Raw genomic sequence first — 24,323 nt, forward strand, 5'->3', positions numbered from 1 at the left:
TTTCATGGAGTCCATGGATGCATAACATGCTGATGCCACTGACTGCTTAATTGTTCATTAACAGTGTACATCAGAGAAATTACATCAAAATGCCCAGTCCTGTCTAGATTCTAGCTTCACAGATGGCAAGAGAATAGTTAGACCTCTAGCCAATTCTTTCTACCCCTTAAGAACAGCAGTATATAATTCCCTGTCACCGTATATCCACTACTGCTCTTAATAAGTTTAAATCCAGGCTAGAAAAATAATGAAAACTGAAAGATTAAGTTGTAAAATTAAGAAAAAGTGGAAAGTTACATGGAAAACACTCTTATTAGCTAGATTTTATCTAAAAAATTAACAAAGGGGAATATTCAGTGTAACAAAATGGAAGATCTATTAGGAACACAAGCAACCAGACAGCTAAGAAACGTTTAGTTTCAACTATTTTAACTGAGATACAGTTTAATGTAACAAAGTGATAAAAGTATAAAATTACAGGGAAAAACACTTAGAAGAGGGTACAATCAGACACTTAAACAGCAAGGCAGCTGTTCAAGACAAAAGCAAACAGGCTTAACCAGCGACCTGGAAAAAAGTGATACAATTGGATTATATAAATAAAAAACAATACTGAAATCACAAAGCAACTATATGTGAAATCATTTAAAGAACTTTTCTGGATATGTTATGGAGTTTAAGCTTGAAAAACACCAGAAAAACATTTCTTAGTATGTTTTTGCCCACTCTCCTGGAAGTCTTAGGAAAGGCACCGGTAAATTGCTACCAGCACTGCTAAGCTGGGTGGAAAAGTGAAATAACCAATCAGAAAGTAGTTATAACTCCAGCCAATAATATCTACTCCTCAGAAACAGCCTGAAATTATCCTCTGCCATCAAATAACCACTTCTGCTCTCAGCAAGTTTACATCCAGACTAGAAAACCAAACAAAACGAAAGATTAGGTTGTTAAATTAGGGAAAATAGTAGAAAGACACAGGAAATGCATTTTTATTAGCTAGATGGGAATATTAGATAGGTACTAGGCTAATTATCTAATGAATTACAAAGTAGAACACTCAGTGTACCAAAATTGAGGCTTATTAGCTACAAAAACAACCAGGTGACTAAGAAATGTACAATATCAGCTATTTATTTATGATAGGTTGACCAAAGCATCTTTTTATATTTACTGAAAAGACCACCATTCTTAGGGAGGACCAAAGATTCTACAAAATAACTGAGTAAAGCATCACTGTGTAACAATCATTTAATTAGTCTGGTTTGTCCTGGATGCAAATCGTAGAGTGATGGCTATATTCTTAGAATTAACACTATGACTTAAGAGTAGTCAAGCTAATTAATTTCCCTGAAATATTCTCTAGGTAGCTGAGGTGGATCATTGAGAAGCCTGATGGATGTACACAGGAGAGTTTTCTGCATGATACATTCAGTTGTAGCTTCAAAGACTTCAGTATCCTTCTCAGACACAGAAATAGAAATGTCTTTTGACTGATTAGACAGGCTAAAATTCAAAGCTTGTTTGACAATGCAAATGTTGTTAGTTGTAGAAAAAATCTCTGATGTGAATATTGCTTCTTTATGGGATACTTGTGTATAATTAGGAAACACCGCTCCTGAGATGAGTCTGTAAAAGATCTATGGAGATCAGTGCTGTACCGTAGAAAATAAATAAAACTAAATAAATAAATAAATAAATGCAATGAGCAATCCTCATGAGGGTTTGGTATGCCTTGTAAGAGATGGGAAAATCTCCTCAGACCACCCTGCAACTTTCTCTTTATATGGACTTGAGTTCATTGTGTTACTAAAGCTTATGAATTGCAGTTGATGGGCTATTGTGTGATGCTCCAGTGCACTGGAGATCCGTAAGAGGCAACTAGTGAGCCATCAGAATAAATCACTTCACGCTGTAGAAGCTGGTCTAGTAAAGGAGACAGAACATTTGCACTTATGTTTTACAAATTTTTATAACAGACCAATTCAGGATCAGTTAGTCTAATTTTGAGAGATGTAATATGAAAAAATGTGCTAAGTAGTGGTCATGTCAAATGACCACTGCCTTCATTAGGTTTTAATTCATCACCAGCAGATGAAATATCAAGTTTAAGGAATGGTGTTTATTTAGGGGTAGCAGAGCTAATGCCCTATAAAAATGCTAGTCCCTTCAAAATCATAAGGAAGTCAATTTTAAGTGCCATGAATTCAGTGCTAGTTCAAAGGCTAAAGGTCACCCAAAATTAAACAGTCAGTGAAACAACTGTTCACCTTTTGCAGAATTATCTTCATAGTATTGGGTGGACACTTACTGAAGAAAAAGTGCTTTTTGCTCCAGCTCCAAGGATGTATTCACACACCCATAAGTCATGAAGAACTTGGTAAGGAAGGAAGGAGGCTGATCCAAGGTAGTAATTCTTTTGGTGAGCATAACCTCCCACAATCTCTAGAAACTTCCTAAGTAACATACCCCTCCTGTTAAATACCCATGATACACAGGGGCACAATTGGGTTTGGGTGCATGGCTAGGTTTATAAAGACCCTGGTGGTCTATAGCCTAGTATATATCTATGAATGTATGAGCTGGTTGGTTGATTCTTCAGAATTGTGGCCCACCTCCAAGATGGATCTATAACACAAAACTATACTATCCCCCCCGATCTTGCCCTATCAACATTACTACATAACACAGAAACCTAGATTAGCTGCAGCATATGAGGGTTAAATTTGGCATCCAACTAGAAATCTATAATGAATATCATCTCCAGGCAACAAATCATAACTATGGGAGGTTTAATGTGAAACAGCCTTGTTTTTACATACCATGAACTGTATGGAGACAGGAGGGTGAGATCCCTTATTACACGCCAAGAATGACAAGCAGACCATGTCATATTCATCCTTGGGTTGTATGGACTTCGGTAGCCTGATGATATGATAAATCTTAGCATCTGAGAGACAGTGGACTATTAGCCTGTTTTTGCTCAGTCCTGTGTGTTTTACATCAGTCTGCCACACTATGGAGTCACCATACATTACCATGATGAGTGGACTGCTCTTATATCCAGTAGGACCTGATCAAATTGCTCCAGTGATTACTGCAGTGTCTTATGACAGTGGTGGTGGTGGTGGTGATGCTGGTGGAAGAAACATGGCATGGAATAGATATCAGTGTGTTGATGAGGTTTGGCTGTGGTACAAATAATTACAATATTACATATTTGAGGTACTCATACTTTTTGAAGTTTTTTTTAGCACATCAGCATGGGGAGATTTTAAGTTTGTCTTGTGGTGTGTAGGAATGGTTTTAGTATGAGTACTAATACATTTGAGTGAGAAGTTTGCCTCAACTTGTAATGGAGTATTTGCACCTGTCACACACAGACTTATTGTTTGGTAATAGCAAATGGTTGCCATTAAGCATGTAGTAGTTTGTAGACTGCCTCGGTATATCTAGTGTTAGAAGGCTTATAACAGAAGGAGAAGAGACAGGCTGAGGTTCCATGATTGACCTATAACTGCCTGGTAGCATATATTACAGATTTTTGTTATGACTATTGGTCTTTCTAGAGGAATAGGGAAGCTATATGATACTGAAGAAATAATGAAAGCAGAGCAAAACTGTGTAACACAGTACAGTATAATATAGTATAGTATAGTATAGTATAGTATAGTATAGTATAGTATAGCATAATATAGTATAGTATAGTACAATACAGTAGTTGCATGATCTATATGAAGAAAACTTGGCTACATATTTTAATTTCAAAATACATAATTGTGATTTCCAGAATTATGAAAATTTAACAGTGAAACTAAAGGAGGACAGTGCATTTTGGCAATCACTGTTCTCTTTTAAAGTTTTTGGGGAGTCGTTTCTTTGCAGGTGGACATGTTTTTCTTCACCCCTGCAGCTCCAATTTTATATATATACTACTCACAAGAGCACTATTCCTTAGAAAAAAATGGAAATGCTGAGATGCAGCAAACTCAGGCTTAGTATATGAATTTGCATTTTCTGCCTTCAGTCCTGCTATTCTGGGACTCACACAAATCTAAGAATTAGAACATTTACCAACAAATACAGCTCAGTACAATATAACACAATACATCTAAACACAATACAGATCAGTACAGCACAGTGCTGTATTACATAATGATCAAGTGAACAACAGGTAACAATGCCACAGCAAAATAAACCAACAGACTTCATTGTGTGCATATGGATGAAATTCTCCTTGCAGGTGTTGTCCTCATAGTCTTAACTAAGACCTTTTGACCTGGTTGATTTCTCCTTATTAACCGTCTCTCTTTAACACTCGATTTACAAAGAGGCTACAAAATGATTCAAAAGTTATCGTCAGTTAAGCATTTTAAAGTGCAAATCAGGCATCAATAATTTCTTTCACTTCTGTCTTAAGCACCATAGGACTCTGTACTGAGCAAACTGTACTTTTCTTTATTTAATAAAGAAATTCAACATCACACTGCATGGATCACATACAAATATTTAATCAGTGTGTTAAGCTTTTTGTTTGCAAAACAATTTCATCAGACTCTCAAACATTCAAACTCCCCCTTCCCTAGTTTTAAATAGTTATGCACCAATCTCATTCAAGTTTATAGTCACATGACTTCTAACACTCATACTACATTAACAGCCACATCTATGTTAAATATATGTGCAAGTAAACATTTACACTATAAAAAAATCATTACATTTTAAATATCCATTTGTTCCTTTTGTAATGTTAAAGATTTTCAATTTAAACTTATGTTTAAAGGTATTATTTTATAGTAAACCTACTATTAGGTCTCTTTGTATCATAGGCACATACAATAATTTAATATCTAGATTCCCTACACAAAGCATAATTATTCCATTCAACATCTCTTGGATTCCTATGTACCATTTCTATGATTTGAACATATTACCTTAACCTTCCTCAAAATTAACTTGTGCAGTAGACTCTTATCATTATGTGTTGGGGTGCAGTCTCTCATTTTTCCATTAATGATTTAACTGTTTTCCTACAGATACCTTTTTTCTTCAATAACATCAATAACAGTTTCATGATAAAATTCTTTGCATCTAAAACATTATTATAGAAAGCATGATTAGACCAATTAAACATGTTTCCTTTTAAATGTTTTATATTTATACTTTTTCCCTAATAATCCTTTATTATTATTCTTTTTCTTTTAATTAAACATAGATTGATAGACGTACCACTGATATACCTTCCAAAATGTACTGCTTTATGTCAATTTTCTTGTCGTTTGTGCTTCCTTCATGTTAACTACCTGAATTAAAGTTGACCTTGGATATGGTATGCAAAACTTACTAGTTGGTTTGAGCAAAACACCTTAAAACAAAATTTGTCAAAACAAAGACCACTGATGCATTTTCTTATTTCTTTATTTTAATTTGTTGATCAGAATAGAACACTGATAAATGCTGACCAATTTCAGTCTTAGCTCAGGGGAAGTACAAAGAATTACAAAGAGAAGTACATAATAGAATTACAAACATTGATGGTTATAGTATTTGCATCAGTATATATGTGAATATTAAGATTTACAATGGAAATAGCCTTGTGTGTGTGGCAGACATAACATTTAAGACAGTAAGACAGTAAAAAGCATAATGGAAGTAAAAACTGAAGGACAATAGAGTAGGCTAGCTTATATATCCAGTAAGATTGCAAATACATTTAGCTTTGTTTTTTTATATGTGACTTTGGCAGAGCAATACATTTGGGGAATGAGGATGTTCATTTAAGATCTAAAGGAAGATTCATGGAGATTAGGGCCATGAACAGAGAAAGAATGGTTGCATACCTAAAGTTTGGATTGTTGTGTTTGAGGAATTTGCCTGAGTGGCTATGGTTCTTGAGGTTGTATGTGGGTGCTTGTTGTATATGTGTGGCTGGTAGGGTACTGCTAAAGTAGAAGTTTATATAAATGACCGTGTTAAGCTTTTTGTTTGCAAAACAATTTCATCAGACAGTTAACCATTCAAACTCCCTTCTCTAATTTGCACTCTTTGCTTAACTGGGAGATATTTGGGTTTTTCAAAAGTTGGGCAATGATGTCCACTTTTAAGATAGTGAAAGATGAAGTGACAGATTTGTTTAGAGATGGACTGAATGGTGGTAGAGTTCCTAATAGTCTATGTTTGTTAGCACCCCTTCAAGGTAAAATTTTCCCTTACTGGAGTACACCAAATGCATCGGGCAACTCCTTGACAAAAGTCCAGTGCTTTATGTTTCCAGAAGACTTGCTGGATCCTTTTCTGCCAGTAAGGACATGTATTGGAGACCCTAGACCTAATTAAGAGTTTTCACATCTGGGAGGGGAATAGATAAAAAGAGAATAGACACCAATTAGTGTAGGCAGCAACACAGGCATTAAGATGTGTCTTAAAATTGCTAACCTCAATTTCAGGTTAATGGCCTGTATTTGCAGCTCTCTATTTTTGGATAATTGTTCCTATTAGGAAGGTTAAACTTCATTATTTGGAGATGTACATTGTTTTGCGTTTGTATTGTTAGGTTTTGGAAGTTTTCTGGGGGTGTGTTTAGTTTTTTGTTTGAAGGTTTTCATGACAACAAAATGTCATTTGAAATGTGACATAGGTTCCAATGTTGGTGAATAGAAAAAAAATGTATAACGGATTAACCTGACCAACATTAGTGGGTTCATGTATCATAAAAGCTGGAAATACACACTTAAAAAAGCTGTCATATATAATAGGTAGAAACAATGACTTTTTATCTTAATGGTGAATCTTTCCATACTATCGTGGAATGTGACTGGTCTCAGAGGTATAGATAAAAAGTAAATAATATTTGACTATATTAAGAAATGCAGACTGCAAGTAATAATGCAACAGGAGGCACATTTGGAAACAACTGAGCATATGAATTTGATAAAGAAAGGATGTGAGAATGGATATTTAGCAAAATATCAGGGACAAAGGAAATTAGAAGTACTTATATTAATAGCAAGAGGAGGTCTAATATTGATAGAACATAAAAATGATAATAACAGCAGATATGTGGTATTAAGGGGCTAGTAGCAAGGGGGGAGGAGGATTACACTGGCAGGTATAAATTAAAATAATTAATTATCCAGAAAAAACTCCCTCATTGAACAAAATACTTACCCCTTACTCCAACCTCACATCCCTTAGATCATCCAAAAGCCTACTAGTTCAAACCATCAAGTCTAACAACTTGGGAGGCGAAGCACTCTATGCAAATTCCATTGGCAAATCCTGGAATGCCCTCCCAAATAACCTAAGACACATGACCTCTCTCTACCAATTCAAAAAACACCTCAAAGACCTATTAAAGTCCCAATGGCTCTGCCCCTGCTCTAATCCTGACTAATACTAAAACTCTCCTTGCCCACTAAAGTCCCTACTAAACCCATTAACCTATGGTCTCAACTAATTCTAATGCTAGTTCATTATAGGTATTGTACTTCTTTTAAACAATTGTATAATATATATGTTTGATTCGTCTTTGAATGTAACAACTATAACTCTATCCTTGAATGTTATGTTTAACTACCTCTTTATTGTGGAGCTTTTCTCCCCGGGCCTCTACTGAAAATGGACATGTATCCAGCTAGACTAGCCCGGTCAACAAATGTAAAATAAATAAATAAATAAATAAATAAAATAGGTATTTATATTCCACCTAAACTACTTGTGGAGCTTAAAATGGAAGAAATAATCAGCTTTCAGAAGGGAATATTACTTATAGGTTGAGACTGGAATTTGATTTTCAACAATGAGTATGGATCTGGGAAGCTTAGAAGGAAAAATATAACCAAACAGGGGAGACTTAGAAATTTATGAAAATATTTGGTATGGAAGATGTAAATTCAGTAGTAGTAAGAACTAGGAGATAATTTAGGTATTTTTCACCAAGGTACAATAACTATAGACTAGGGAACAATTACATTTCAAAGGAACATGCATTTAGTTGAGAACTTTGACACACATAACTATTTAAGATCATCCGCCAATAATTACTAAGAGAAAAATGCATGTTAATGAAGTAAAGGTGAGACACTGGCACTTCCCCACCTACCGGTTAAAAAGAGAGGGACTTAAGGAATTGGTAGTAGAAATTATTTGGGAGTTAATAGGGAAGATACAAATTACTCCAGAAGTTATAAGTAGTGAGTAGGATAAAATGAAAGTGGAGTGTAAAAATAGGGTAGAAATGAAATAGAAAGAGATATGGTTAAGAAGTAATACATGTTAAAGATTGATGTCACACAATTGTTTTTTTTAATAACTTCAGAGCACAAAAAAACTTTTGGTTAAATGACTTAGGCAACAGTGCATGCTTGTCAACCTGTTTTCAAAATTAGGGAGCCTATGACAAGACAATAACCAGAGATCCTCTAGAGGCATTAGAGATATTTCAAAAATGTTATGAAAATTTGTATAAAGCAGCAAAGGGGGGAATCAAGAAAAAGCACAAATGGAAATATTTATGGAAGACTTAAATATGCCACTGTTAGAAGTAAATGAGGCTCAACAATAAACAATTAAGACAGGAGGACACGAGATAAATATGGTGATGTATAACCAATAAGCAGAAAAGTCTCATGGATAGTATTCTGGTGGAAGTTTTGAAGCTAGGAGGGAAGAAAGTGATAAAGATCTGGAAGACTTTGTTTAACATTATTTTAAAAGGAGGAGAATCATCAACATCCTGGAAAAAAGCTGTGGTGGCTGTAATACCTAAACATGGTAAAGACCCATCAGATATAGCTTAATATAGGCCCTTTTACATTTTAAACCATGATTATAAAATGTTTATGTTTATAAAGATCAATGTGATTTTGTGGAAGAGAGGCAAACATCTGAGAAGATAGATAGATAGATAGATAGATAGATAGATAGATAGATAGATAGATAGATAGATAGATAGATAATGACCTGTTTTCTCTTTCCCCTTTATTTGTGTTATATTTAAAACCACTGGCAAAGAACACAAGGAATTCAGAAATTCAAGGATACAGTTGATATGGTATTCAAGAAAAGATGGCTTTATTTGCAGAATATACCATTTTGTAACTGATGGAACCAGAAAAAGACATCTCAGTATTGTGGAGCATTTTTTGACAGTCCCAGATTTTTTTCAGGATATAAAATTAGTCAAGATAAAATAAAGGCTATAGCTGCAAACTATGTACCGATACATTAATTGGTTCAGCAGTAGCCATATTTATAGAGGCATGATAAAATGAAGTATTTAGGAGTATGGGTTAAGAAGGATTCTGTTATGGCAGCTAAGGATATCTGGCAAAAGTCTTAAAAGATAATTCAAAAACTAAGAAAATGGATGCTCTTGCCTATGGATACAGATAGCAAGGTACAAGCAGTAAAAATGTTTGAATTCCTTTAGTTTTATACATGCGTCAAACCTATTTTTTATCAACCACAGGAGAAGTTGTGAATGGTAATTAATTAATTAAGAGTTGAAGAATTTATTCTGAGCGGGGAAGAGGGCAAGACTAAAGTGGGATACGTTTTTTCTTCCAATAGAACAAGGTGGTTTAGGATTACCTGATGTGAAGAGATATTTTAGAGCTGCACAATTAAGGCTTCTAAACATCGCACAAGCAAACAACCACAATTCAAAGTGGAAAGGGATGACGATATAGTAGGAGGGCAATTCAGGAAATAAGGAAAGAGCGAGATTTTGGGTGCAGATTCCTAAGGAAAATAACAAAAATCATCTAGAATATTATATTCTTAAAGTAGCAGACAGTATACTAAGAACAAAGACAACATGGAAATGGAGAAAGGAGATTCTGCCATGAGGGATGACTCCAGCTGGGGATACACAGAACAAACATGAGGGGGGTGGAGTTTACTGCAGGAAGCTGGCAAAGGAACCAAGGTACTGGGAACAGATAATTAAAGAGGTAAGTATAATAGAATGGAGAGAGGCCAAGAAGACATTTGGACTTCAGACTAGAGATTGCCTTCCCTATCAGGGACTGATATTAAAGTATAGGAAAAGACAAAGGGATAGAGGAAGTCTAAATGAAAGACCTGTACTGGTTCAGCTTTTAGCTGAATCTACAACAGAAATTGCTATTAAAAATGATACTTAGTAGGGCATATGCAATATTCTACAATAATTAGAGGAATTAATCAGAGGAGGTCAGGAAAGGATTGGGAGGAGAAATTAGATAAGCAATTCACAAAGAAACAATAGGAAGACATACGTATGGCTCCCAAATATGCAACAAAATCTAGAAAAGTTAGGAATTTTGTCCAGAAGTGTTTGCATTGGTTCTTTTATACTCTAAGCAGACTCCAAAGAGGTTTCCCTGAGATAGATGGTAAATGTTGGAGGTGTAATAGGGAAGAAAGAGATACCTTGGAGCATACGTTCTCAGAGTGTAATGAGTTGGCAGACTTTAAAAACTCCCTACAGAGTACTCTGTCCGGAATACTGGATGAGCAAATTAGTGTAACTATGGAAATGATTTTTTGAGCTGGGATACAGGATCTGAATTGGCTAGATTTATTAAGGCCTTGTTAAATTTAACTCTGGTGGCTGCCAAAAAGCAGTAATTACTAGAAAATGGAAATCAAAGTCTAAACCAGTCATACTTGAAGTAGTGATTATTGTAACAGAGATAAAAGAACAGAAGTGTGATCTCTAGAAAAAGGTAGGAGTAAATTACATAGAAAAAAAATGGAAATTATGGGAGCATTACAAGCAGCAAATTTGTTTTGGAGGAGGAATGAGGTTTAAGAGAAGACAGGAAGTGAGCAAATGATGTAATGGTGTGATTATAGGTTCATAGGTTCATAGGCTGGTACTAGGCTATTGGCCCTAGGGCCTATACAAGTCTAGCCATAACAATTCCCTGGCTATTTCTTCCCACACTATTTACTTCCCTGGACCCCTGTCTAGCAGGGTGACTGACGTGATCCCCAGGGTGAATTTCCTTTCTCCCATCCAATCATCAGGTTCCTTTTGAAGATGGCCCAAGAAGTGCTCTGCTTGACATGTATGGGCAATCTATTCCAGAGTCTGTGGAGTCTTTGGGTCAGGAACCTATCCCTACAGTATGTTTTGTTTATTGTGATGACAAGGTTTAGATCCCTGGAGCGTGTGGCTCTGAGTTATTGGGATTTCTTTAAATGTGGCATGTCCAACAGCTCTGGGTTTGACATGGCCTTGTATGTTAAGCAGAGATTGCTTTGGAGTAGACAACATGCGACAGAGTATAGCTGGAGTTTTTTAAAGTGGTCAGCATAGGGCATCTGCTTTAGGCCTGTGATTCTTTTAGTGAGGTATTTCTGTGGCCTATCCACTTATTGCAGATGTCTTGAGAGGTACATAACAAATGGGCATTGTATTCTATAATGGGTCTAATGAGGGATGAGTACAATGGGACAATGACCTCCTTTTTTCTGGATGAAAAGCCCTTAGTGATGAAGTGTGCCACATAGATTCCTGACTGTTGTGGCGATGTGGTTATTGAAGGTGAGATCACTGTCCACCTGTGCCCCTAAGTGCCTTATCACACTTTCGGTGTTTAGTGTACTGCCACCTATGTGGCAATTCACGGGTACATGTTTTTTCCCAAAGGGGATAACTATACATTTCTTGGCATTGAGCTTGAGCCCATGGGTTTGGCACCAAGCATCTGTTTCTGTAAGGCCCTTTTGTAGAGTATCCACATCATTTGGGGATTCAATAATGGCTCGCAGTTTGCAGTCATCTGTGAACTTTGTTAGCCAGAGTCCCTTAGTGTTAGCCTGTACTTCAGAGAAGTAGATGCCAAACAAGAGAGGTCCCAGGACTGAACCATGAGGTACTCCACTTGTCACTTGTCTGGAGCTGGATTTGGAGTCAGCTACTTTTACAGTGTGGGTTCTCTCAGTAAGCCAGTTGGAAACCCATCGAGTGATGTAGGGATTAATGCCCAGCTTAGTAAGTTTATCTATGATTCCAGAGTGGAGAATGGTGTCAAAGGCCTTGGCGAGGTCCAGATAGGCTGTGTGGACTGCCTTACCCTCGTCCACAGCTCTGGAGACTGATTCAAAGAAGTCAATCAGGTTCAGGAGACAAGATCAGCCCTTCACGAACCCAAACTGGGTGGGGTCCAGTGTTTTAAGGTTGCCATTGTCTTGGTTTATAAGTTCCATGATAATACATTCCATGGCCTTGCAGATCAGGCTCATCAGACTGATGGGGCAGTAGTTCCCAGGATCTAAGGTGGATCCCCCCTTGTGGAGTGGGAGAACTGTAGCTGTGAGCTACTCAGTGGGCACGAAGCCTGAGGTGAGGGTATGATTAAACATGACACTTAGGTGAGGTGCCAGTTCATTTTGTAGTTCATGTAGTACATAGCCTGGGATGTCATCTGGTCCCATGGATGCTGTATTCTTAGCTTTGCAGAGTGCGTTTTTTACCTGTGTGGCCGTTATTACCAGAATTTGGCAATCTTCTGGTATTGAGATGGGCCATTTAGGGGGTGAGAGGGGGGTGAAGTTGGCAATGAATCGATCTGCCAGGATATTGGCAATATCCTTGGGATCAGTATATTTAATGCAATTCTGTTGTAGCTCAGAGCAGATCTGAGCATTGTCATTTAGATTCTTGACATAGTTATAGAATGCCTTGTGGTTGTCTTTGGAATCTTTGGCAATTTTATATTCGTAACTAGCTTTGGATGATTTTATGAGGGATCTCAGCTTCTTACTGAGGCTGGTAAGTGAGTTTTTTTGCATCCTGGGATTTTCCTCTTTTCTGCAACAGTTTCTTCCTTTTGTTGTAAAGTTTGTTTATGGCAGGGGACCACCAGATTGGCTTCCTTTTTTTGGAGGAGAGCATCTTGGTTCTATCTGGGATGGCAAATTCATGCATGAGTGGATGTGCTCGTACAGTGCCTTAATGTAGGACTCAGCAGTCGAACTTTCAGTTCCCGTTTGCATGGGTTTCATAAAGTTTGTAACTTCTAACTTGAGTAGCATGAAGTTGGCTTTGGAGAAGTTTTTTATGGAGGTTTCCTTACTGGGGGGTGACGGTGGGATGTGGATGTTAAGGGTGATTAGCTTATGGTCTGACCTGACCAACAAGGGGGTGACCATAGGTGTGGAGCATCAATTTCCCATGTTGGTAATGACCAGGTCTAGGATATTGGAGCCCCTGGTGGGACTATGGATTAGTTGATCCAGGGCATTGGAATTTATGAATTCCAAGAACCATTGGGCAAAGGTGTTGGTACATGAGTAGTTTTCCCAGTTAATGGCAGGGTAGCTGAAATCACCCAGTAATAGGGTATTTGGTTGTATGTTAATATTTTCCAGTATGATTAGAAAGGTGTAGTGAGAATCTTGGGGCATGGTGGGGGATCTGTAGCAAGCTACAATTTGGATTGCAGTCTTACCTAGTGTTAGTTGCACCTGGAGAATTTCAGATGTATTGTGCTGGGCAACTAACTTGATGGTGTGAGTATTCTTGGTGAATATGGACACTCCTCCACCTTTAGTGTTTCGATCCTGGTTTGGTGGCCGAAAAGTGTGGTAAGGGTTGTAGCCTGGTATTGCAGGGAATGCTCTCTGGAGCCATGAACCAGGTCTCAGTTACTGCACATTCATGCCATCTCTGTCCAAGCATCGTGGTCTGTCGATCATGTCGTCCCAGGCAGACAGATACTGGATCCCCTTTGAATGACACCATATAGAAAAACAAACAGATATTGATGTTCTCCATTTTTAGGAGTGCCTCGAGAGAGTGCATTTTGAGGTTTAGACTTCTAGCATTGAGTAGCATTATATTCAGATTTTGCATGCTTGTACCTGTTATGGTGGTGGTTTTGTCCTTTGAACTTTGCCTAAAAAAGGCACTGTAGGGATGGCAAGAGCCTTAGCCAGTAACCTCAATCCCAGGGGCAACAGGTGCAGACCATCTCTGGCAAAGCATCATGGTCTGTTGATTATGTCGTCCCAGGCAGACAGATACTGGATCTCCTTTGAATGACACCAGAAGCTTAGCCAATTGTTGAAGTCAATCATTTTGTCCTTATATTGTATAGAACAATATATGTGATCTATAATGTTTGTCAATATGAACTTGTTAATACGGTTTGATTACTTTTATATAACTATAAGTTTGCCTATGTCACATATGATATTTCAATAAAGGTATTTAAAAAAATCTTTCAAAATCCATCTCAAGGCTCTAGATGTTCTTGAATGAAAATATCTTCTGTAGATGTGAAGGACCAGCACTACCACCAAGATGACTGAAAGTGTTCAGAATCTCTAATGTAAGACAGACTTAAATCACTGGAAACTGAGCAGTTAATGAACTGCTTTCTCTGGTAAATGGTTTGATTCCCATAGTCCTCATTTATCCACTCTGTGACTCTGAACAAATAATTTATCCACAAAAAGCATAGGGGAAACTGGCCTAAGTTCTTCAATAGTATTTTGGACTGCATGCCTAATAACTATCTATAAACCTAAATCACATGTTTTCACAGTGCATGTTTGTCAGCCTGCCCTACCTGAGTAAAAAAAGAGGCTTTGCAGTAAGGTGTAGGCCTTTACTTTAGTCTGCAGTTTGCGTTTACCTTTTCCTTCTGCTTAATTTGCATTATTTAATTATTATGTTCATTTAGTTGCATATGCTTATCTAATGCCTTGTGCTCTTAAAATATTCTGCGAGATGTATTTGCTTTATACAGCCTGCTTAAACTAGCCTGCACAATTTTCTTAATATCCTGTTTATCTGCACTGTGTTACTAGAAAATTCTTAAGTTCTGGAGCAGTTCACATGTTTCTTGCTTGCTGCTGTTTTGCCATGGAGTTTGAAAGATTTGTTAAAGCCGTTGAACTATTTAATGTATTGGACTTTTCATATTACAATATAAAAACCGCATACTGCTCCTATATGGCCTTTCGTCTGCATATTCTCAAAATTAAGTTCTTTCTTTCAACTTTCAAAGTGTGAGATGTCAAATCACATTTAGCAGTCACTTTACTGAATGCTTTCAGACCTATGGCTTACAGCAACACTTACTGTTTTCTACTACTATTAGATACGAGTATTACTAAAATAGCTTATATTCTTCTTTCTTCTTTACCATTAATGCATGTCTGTTTACCTTATAGCAGAGAGCTGGCTATGTGCTATAGATCTGTAATATACCTTTAATCCTTAATTTACAAAATAGTGCAGACTTGAACGAGACCACTTTTTTGTAAACAGGTAATAGGGAAGGGAGCTCACCTCAAGTAATGATTACAGTTTAGTAATTCTCTGTTATGGGTGTTGGCCAGTCGCTATCACCTCACTTTAGTTGCACGTTCTTTAATTTGGATGCCACAGCAGGGCTAGCCACCTAGCGGTATTAACCTTAACTGTAGATGATTGTCACTCTTGAAGTGACACTACACCTCCATGTTCAAAAATGGGCAAAGTGGTTGTGGATGGCTGGATTATGGTGACGGATATGTATTTGTTTTAAGCTTCTCTTATACCTGTTTTTCTAATTCCCTTTTTCATTTGTTCTTGTTTGTAGTTGAAATGGGTCTGTTTTGAATCTGTCCACTTATCCAGTGAACAACATATAGAGAAACAAACAAATACTAGAGAATGTACAAATGAGAAGGGAGAAAACAGGGTAAAAGGATGTCATCTGTTTCCCACTAAGGAGAATTACGTTTCCCAAAAATATGAAATAGAAAACAAAACATTTACTATCCTTATCCTATGTCTGAGCAGAAAGACACCACTTATCTCACCCTTCAGAAAAGGAAATGAGATTCTCAGTAATATCCTATGGTGTAAATATGCCATGTTTACCACATCCTATGGTGTAAATATGCCATGTTTACCATGTCCTATGGTATAAATATGCCATGTTTACCATGTCCTATGGTGTAAATATGCCATGTTTACCATGTCCTATGATGTGAATATGCCATGTTTACCATGTCCTATGGTGTAAATATGCCATGTTTACCATGTCCTATAGTGTAAATATGCCATGTTTACCATGTCCTATGGTGTGAATATGTCACGTTTACCACATCCTATGGTGTGAATATGCCATGTTTACCATGTCCTATAGTGTAAATATACCATGTTTACCACGTCCTATGGTGTAAATATGCCATGTTTACCAAGTCCTATGGTGTAAATATGCCATGTTTACCACATCCTATGGTGTAAATATGCCATGTTTACCATGTCCTATGGTGTAAATATGCCATGTTTACCATGTCCTATGGTGTGAATATGCCATGTTTACCATGTCCTATGGTGTAAATATGCCATGTTTACCATGTCCTATGGTGTAAATATGCCATGTTTACCACGTCCTATGGTGTAAATATACCATGTTTACCACGTCCTATGGTGTGAATATGCCATGTTTACCACGTCCTATGGTGTGAATATGCCATGTTTACCATGTCCTATGGTGTAAATATGCCATGTTTACCATGTCCTATGGTGTAAATATGCCATGTTTACCATGTCCTATGGTGTAAATATACCATGTTTACCATGTCCTATGGTGTGAATATGCCATGTTTACCACGTCCTATGGTGTAAATATACCATGTTTACCACGTCCTATGGTGTGAATATGCCATGTTTACCATGTCCTATGGTGTAAATATGCCATGTTTACCATGTCCTATGGTGTAAATATGCCATGTTTACCACGTCCTATGGTGTAAATATGTCATGTTTACCATGTCCTATAGTGTAAATATACCATGTTTACCACGTCCTATGGTGTAAATATGCCATGTTTACCAAGTCCTATGGTGTAAATATACCATGTTTACCACGTCCTATGGTGTGAATATGCCATGTTTACCACGTCCTATGGTGTAAATATGCCATGTTTACCATGTCCTATGGTGTAAATATGCCATGTTTACCATGTCCTATGGTGTGAATATGTCACGTTTACCATGTCCTGTGGTGTAAATATGCCATGTTTACCATGTCCAATGGTGTGAATATGCCATGTTTACCACGTTCTATGGTGTGAATATGTCATGTTTACCATGTCCTATGGTGTAAATATGCCATGTTTACCATGTCCTATGGTGTAAATATACCATGCTTACCACGTCCTATGGTGTGAATATGCCATGTTTACCACGTCCTATGGTGTAAATATGCCATGTTTACCATGTCCTATGGTGTGAATATGTCACATTTACCATGTCCTGTGGTGTAAATATGCCATGTTTACCATGTCCAATGGTGTGAATATGCCATATTTACCATGTCCTATTTTGTAAATATGTCATGTTTACTGTGTAAACACAGTGAATAAAAAATACTAAGTAATCTTATACCATTTATATCAAGACCACATCTAGTACTCAAATATAATAACATTTGACACAACAAAAAGGTAAAGCAGTGTTCACAGCAGGCAAATCCCCTCAAATTAAGAAAGAGATAAAAAAGTAAGATATGATTTATTTTACCACTGCCTTGTGTAGGGTACATTTTTTGTCAATAACTTTGGAATTATTTAATCCAGTGACCAGTAAATGCACCTAAAAGCATATCATATGCTTTTATGTCCAAAAGGACTATTTTGTTCTGATTATCTCGGTTATCAAAGGCAAAGGATGGCTTTTATGAAAAAAATGAATAAATTAATTGATACCTGTACAGTAAAAACTCCAATACCAGTAGTTAGCATTGTCACCTCATAGCAAGAGGTTCTCCAATTCAATTCTTGGCTGGGGTGCCTTCTGTGTGGAGTCTGCGTGTCCTCCCTGTGTTTGCATGGGTTTCCTCCAGGTTCTCCAGTTTCCTGACACATTTGCAAGATGTGCTGCAGGTGGATTGGACATTCTAAATTGGCCCTAGGTGTGAGTGTGTGCTTGTGTGTACCTTCTGAGGAAGCTTGGGTGCTGGGCTGGCAAAATGGACACCGTAAAACTCTACTGCCACTCATTCTGTGGAGTAATGATCTGCTGTGGCAACCATTAATGGGAGCAGCTGAAATGACAAGAAGATGAACAGTAAAAATCCCAACACAGTAAACTTGTCTTCTTTTATCTTTTTTTTAGTTTTACCTTCTGGCCCTCCTAGCCATTAGTCTTTTGTCCTGCAATGCCTAATTCATTCCTCCCATTCCCTGGCATTGTAAGACACCAGGATAGGTAGTGGATAGTCAGGTATAAAACCTATCACCAAGCTGGTGATGGGAGATTTATATTTTATGCATATAACACCCACAAATGAACAGAAAGTGAGGTACAATGCCCTGTATGTTGGAGGCATTGTGAGTGCGCACTTGCGCGTGCACACACACACACACACACACACACACACACACACACACACACACACACACACACACACACACAGTGCTCAGCTAAAGTACATGCACACTGCTTAGTAGGCTTGTCATGCACTGAAAAGGTGTGCTATGAATTATAAAATGTTGATTAATTAATTAATTCAACCTGCTATCAAAATAAAAAAGAGTGACAGTGGCAACATCCACAATGAGAACAGGGTTTATTAATCATAATCAACATATCACATGGTCAGTAAAGTACAGTTGTGTTAGTAAACTTACCAAACAATAAATATTTGAATGGTTGCTGCTATTTCGTTCCACTGCTAAGCCAAAAAACGTGCCTGATTCCTGTGAAAACTAAATAGCAGTAATAAGTAAAAAAGGTAAGTTGTGGAAATGTAACTTTTCCCTGAAACAACAAAGTAAAAAGCACTTTAAACACATGGTCCATCACCACAGCACCAAAAAGTAAAAACACGTGTTTCTCCACAGAATAAGCAGTTTTAAACAAGTTTTAATAACTGTTTACCACAAAAATAAAAGTATATGCTCCAAAATAAAAGTGAACAAAAGTCACATGACAATCAAATATTTTATAGAAAAATAAAGCCTTCTGTGACAAAAAATAAAATTAATTTTTTTTCCCCAGAAGGGAACTTATCTACTCAGCAATCGAACAGCGTTAGCTGACCGTCTCTCCTTGAAAGCCAGCAGAGGATGACTGTCTTCTCTTCAAAGCGACTAATGATTTAGGTATGTGGAAAGTGCCACAAAGCCTTGGAAGCTGGACAGCATGTATGTCCCTGGAAGGATCTAACCCATAAAGCTTAGGTTACTGCAGCAGAGATTAAATGAAGAACATCAGTCCATGTCTTCTCAGGATAAATAATAGAATTTCCAAAAATGTTAATATTAATTTAACAATTTCATAAGATGAAAATGTCGATAAAATAACTCAAACATTAAATGTAAAGGAACACTTTTTAACATATGATTACTGAGAATTTCTCATGTTAATCTTATTTGGCAATATACATTCAATGACATTTACCATTTCATTTCAAAGTAAGGAATAGATTTTCTACATCAGCCCCTGACTTGAAACATAATAGTGTTGAGTTCCTATTAGAGTCACAGGCTTATAAACACATTAAAAACTGCTGCAATGATGAATATCATAAACAGATTTCCTTATTTGTTTGTAGAACCTTTTGTTGTTTTTACAAATGTAAAAAGCCCCAGCCACACCAACAGGCCCACCAACAGGCAGCTAAATAAACAATACAATCATTTTTCCATATATTTTTTTTTAAATGAACACCACAAGGAGAATGTTCACCTGGCTCTCTGGTTCATGATAAATTTTATTAAATTTAAGCAAACCCTGGGATTCACGAAGCTTGCGCCTGGTGCAGGCATAGCGTTGGCGTTCCAACACCATATATGGCCGGCGAGCAATCCAGGTACGATCTGCTTCAGTGTGCACTACCTGGGTACGCTATGCCAGCACAGCTCCTGGCACCTGTATGCTAATTACCCCATTTGCAGCAGTGTATCATGCAAATGAAGGTATTTAGCGATCCAGGAAGTGGTGCAGGCATAGTGTAAGCATGCAGAAATGTAAACCGTAAAAAAACGGTTTACATTTTTGCAAACATAAAATCGGAGCCAGGACAGCTGGCCAAACACATGTATTATATTGTTAATATATGCCAATGGCTAAATAGATAGCCATTGGCATAAAAAATGTACAAAATATAAAAATAACATTTAATTTTTTTTTTTTTTTTTGCACTATCATGAAGTTTAAGAGTAGAGCAGTGGCACACAAATGGGATCGCAAGGAAAATAGAAAAATATAGAATAAAACTGCAATGTAACAAATATCATGATTTCCCCATAATAGTCAATGGCAGGCATGTTACACCACACCATGGTGCAAGGGTTGCTAAGGGGCTGTGTCAGTGTTATGAGTGATATCTAGGAACTAGTAGGCAATCTCATGCAAATGAGAGAAGTTATAATGAATCATAGATTCCCCGCTGGTGTAAGGATGCACCTTACAGCGTAGCGTTATAACACCGAGATAAAGATGACATCAAGAGAGGGGTGTGTCACCTTTGCTGTAAGCACATTGGAACATTGCTAACCAGGTTTGCCTATAGCTAAGCAAAGCTGCAGGAAAGAGGTGTGTTGAACTGGCTTTAGCTTTGCTTAGCTGAGAGCACACAAGATAACTGAATATGCATGTGAACGGAGATTAAAATGCGCTTAAACTCAGTAAATATGTTTGTGAGGCACGTACTGGAGCTGAAACAGGAAGGATATAGGAAAAAAATAAGGAAATGCTGCAGCAGGGAAATTGGAGCACAAATGACTAATTAACACCTAGGAACCTACAGTGGACCAATGACAACAGCTAACAAGGCTGCAAGCATCTACCTGCAGAACAGGAAAGGGGAGGGGCTGTACTGCAAATAAAACAGTAAAGTGTCACAGCAGAACAAAGCAGAATTGCATTATATCAGCTACAAAACACATTTTGCAACACATGATTGGGTAGGGAAAGTACAAAGCAAAAAATCTGGCAGGTGGATGCATGCCTGACAATGGGAGGGGATCCAGGTTTAAAAGTGAATTAAAGGGCAACAGATTAATTAAGACAAGCAAGCATAACTCCACACTACAGGCCCCACACTTGCAGTACTCACTGTAAAACCCATAATTAAGATACCCTGCAGCTGGAATTGCTCATACACAGCCAATGACATCAGCAGCATCCATAACGCAATAGTATAAAGTGTGAAAGCACCTCACACACACTTGTGTATTCCCATACACTCTGCACCATTGATGTATACATATGTGGAACTTTTAATATCAGGCACCAGAGGAGGAGAACAGTGTTCAGACCCAGGGTAACCTACCAGGGGCTACATGATCTGGAGATAGTAGAGCATTACAGGGTGGACAGGGACACCCTACAGCAACTTGTGGAACTCTGCCGGCCACACCTCAGAGCTAGAACAAACAGAGGGGAACCCATCCCAGTGGATATGAAGGCTTGTGTAAGCCTGAGAATACTAGCCACAGGTACCTTTCAAAGGCCAATTGGGGATATCATGGGGATCTCACAGGCATCAGCATCCAGGGTACTTCACCAGTTCCTGGATGCCATGTTACCACATGCCAATGAGCACATATACTTCCCCCGAATGCAGGAGGAGTTGGCCAGCAATAACCCTCTCTTCCACCGTGTGGCAGAATACCCAGAGGTACTGGGTGCAATAGACTGCACGCACATACACATCAAGCCACCACCCGGTGAGCAGGGTAGGAGCTACATAAACTGCAAGGGATACCCCTCCATCAACTGCCAGGTTATGTGTAATACCCAGGGCATTATCATGGATGTGTGTGCTGGCAGCCCTAGAAGCTATCACGACTCCCACATCTGGCATGCCTCACAGCTGTATCAGGTATTTGCCAGGGGGGACATCCCATATGGCCACCTGGTGGGGGATGCTGGCTATGCACTGGAACTGTGGATGATGACTCCCATCAGAAATGCATACACACCCATGCAAGAATGCCATAATGAGGCACACGCACAAACCAGAATCATCATAGAGCGTGTGTCTGGGATGCTTAAATCACGGTTCTGTTGCTTGGACATATCTGGTGGAGCCTTGCAGTACTCTCCAGGCACGTATGCCTACATCTTCATAGTATGTGCCATGCTACACAATATGATCCTGTGGAAACAGCTGCAGCAGGGACAGAATGGTGAAAGCCCTCACAGCCCACCACCATTGCCAAGGGCCCCACAGGCATAGAGGTACTCAGACCATGAACACCCTGAGCCAGCCCCAGTAGACAGACTGAGGCATGCCTGGTATGCCCATGCCTTGGCAAGGAGGGAACATATAGCACACACACTGACAGTGTAGGCACCTAGGGACTGACACCTTCCTCCACCTGCGCTCACAGTAAAAATGGATGGCACACACACAAGACTACCTGTAAATTGTCATGTACAGGCAGTCTACTGTGTGTATCCAACATAGGCAGCCCTCAACTATTGCACACACAACTGCTATTGGCACTAGGTAAGTCAACACCTGAACAGTAAATTAAGCTATCAGCATGTGCTGATACTGTATGTATAGGTTCATAGGTAGGTACTTGGCTAACTGCCCAATGGCATTCATAAGCCTAGCCAAAATGTGTCAGCTTTTGCCACCCCATTGATTAATTAACTGTCCCTCTGTGGAGCAGAGCCAATGGCGGGATCCCTGTGGTGTATCTACTGTTTCCCATCCACTCTTCAAGGTTTTTCTTGAAGAGTGTTAGTGAGGGGCTCTGTATAATATAATTAGAGATGTTGTTCCAAAGCATGGGGAGTTTCTGTGACAGGAATCTGTCCCTCCAGCATGTTCTAGTTATTGCTGTGGCAAGGTTTAGCTCACTACAGCATGTGGCTCACTGTGACATGGATTCCCATACGTGGAGCATATCCATTAAACCTGAGTTGGACATGGCATTGTAGACCAGCAGAGATCATCTCTGAGTAAACAAGATGCCACTGGACCAACTGGATTATTCTTCTAAAATATTTGATATTCATAATGACAAAAAGGCATATACGAGGATCTCTAAAAATGAAGTCAATATTGCTTATAAGAAAATTGATTATCAGCTTATTGACATGTTGGATCAAGGTTTCATTATGAGTGAGACTTTTGATTTTGTTAAGGATGATTATTCACCTCAATATTTGGTATACCCAAGATCCACAGAAGTATGAGCAACCCCCCCTCCCCCCATGAGACCCATTGTGGCATCGCATTTATCAAAAATGAGTTTTTATCAGCCTTTATTGATGTGAAATGTAAAAACAATATTTTCAGGCACCATCACTTACTACGTGATTCTTGGTACCTCCTTGAGAAGTTAAACAATCTTGTTTTTGACAATGAAGTTTTATTTGTCACTGTTGATGTCATTAATTGTTATTCCCCAATGTTTAGGCTTAAAAGTGTTTACCAGGGTACTCTATGACACCCACAGTTTTGACAACAACACATAAAAATCCAAAAACCCTTCTCAACCAAAGGTACACTGCTATATAACTGGTAACATGAGCAAAAAACAAAAACAGTTGGACCACCCAGCCAAAATAACTGGTAAAACTTTAATAAAATATACGTATCCAAGTATCACAGGATGAACACTTTTGGGTTGAAACCCTTCATCCGATAACATATACATTATAAAAATCACAATTTAAAAGCACAACCAACCAATCATCATTCAGTACTGAACTCTCCGCCTTTCTAAGGCTGGTTTTAAAGGTACAACTTCATTTAAACCAGGGGCTCTATCAATCCATAGTTCAATAATCCATTTTGTTTTATTAACTTCAGTAATATTCACTATATTACCACCCCACCACTTGGAAAACCATAAACATAAGCGTATGCTCTGTATTTTTCTCTATATGCTGATATAAAGCATTATGTACATTTCTTAAGCATATTGCTGAGAGATGTTTTAAAACTGTCTTTCACAATTCATCTTGCCCACATAAAATTAACTACAATTCCTGCATTGGGCCAAATAAATAATATTTCTTGTTGCACAATCTGCATAATGAGTTAAAAAATATCTCCTACCAGTTAGGGGATGAATAAATACATTCTGTCTCATGATATAGGGACATGCCTTAGAATGTTTACATACAAAGGTACCTTTACGCTGAGATATAACCATATTCTTATCAAGTGCATTATGTTCTTGGCAAAGTATATCCTTCAAGTTCCTGTTGCGCCTAAAACTAAATGATGGTGCCTCATCATTCTGGTAGCATGGGAAAAGGAAGTTGTGTTCATCTCCCCTTTTTGCAACTATATTCAAGCCTATTTTAGATTTCTGGATGGCATCCTTATTTTATGGCATGGGAGTGAGCCACAACTGGATGAC

The sequence above is a fragment of the Protopterus annectens genome, chromosome 7.part1 (assembly GCF_019279795.1).
Source record: "Protopterus annectens isolate FY-2018-M chromosome 7.part1, PAN1.0, whole genome shotgun sequence".
Lineage (NCBI taxonomy): Eukaryota > Metazoa > Chordata > Ceratodontiformes > Protopteridae > Protopterus > Protopterus annectens.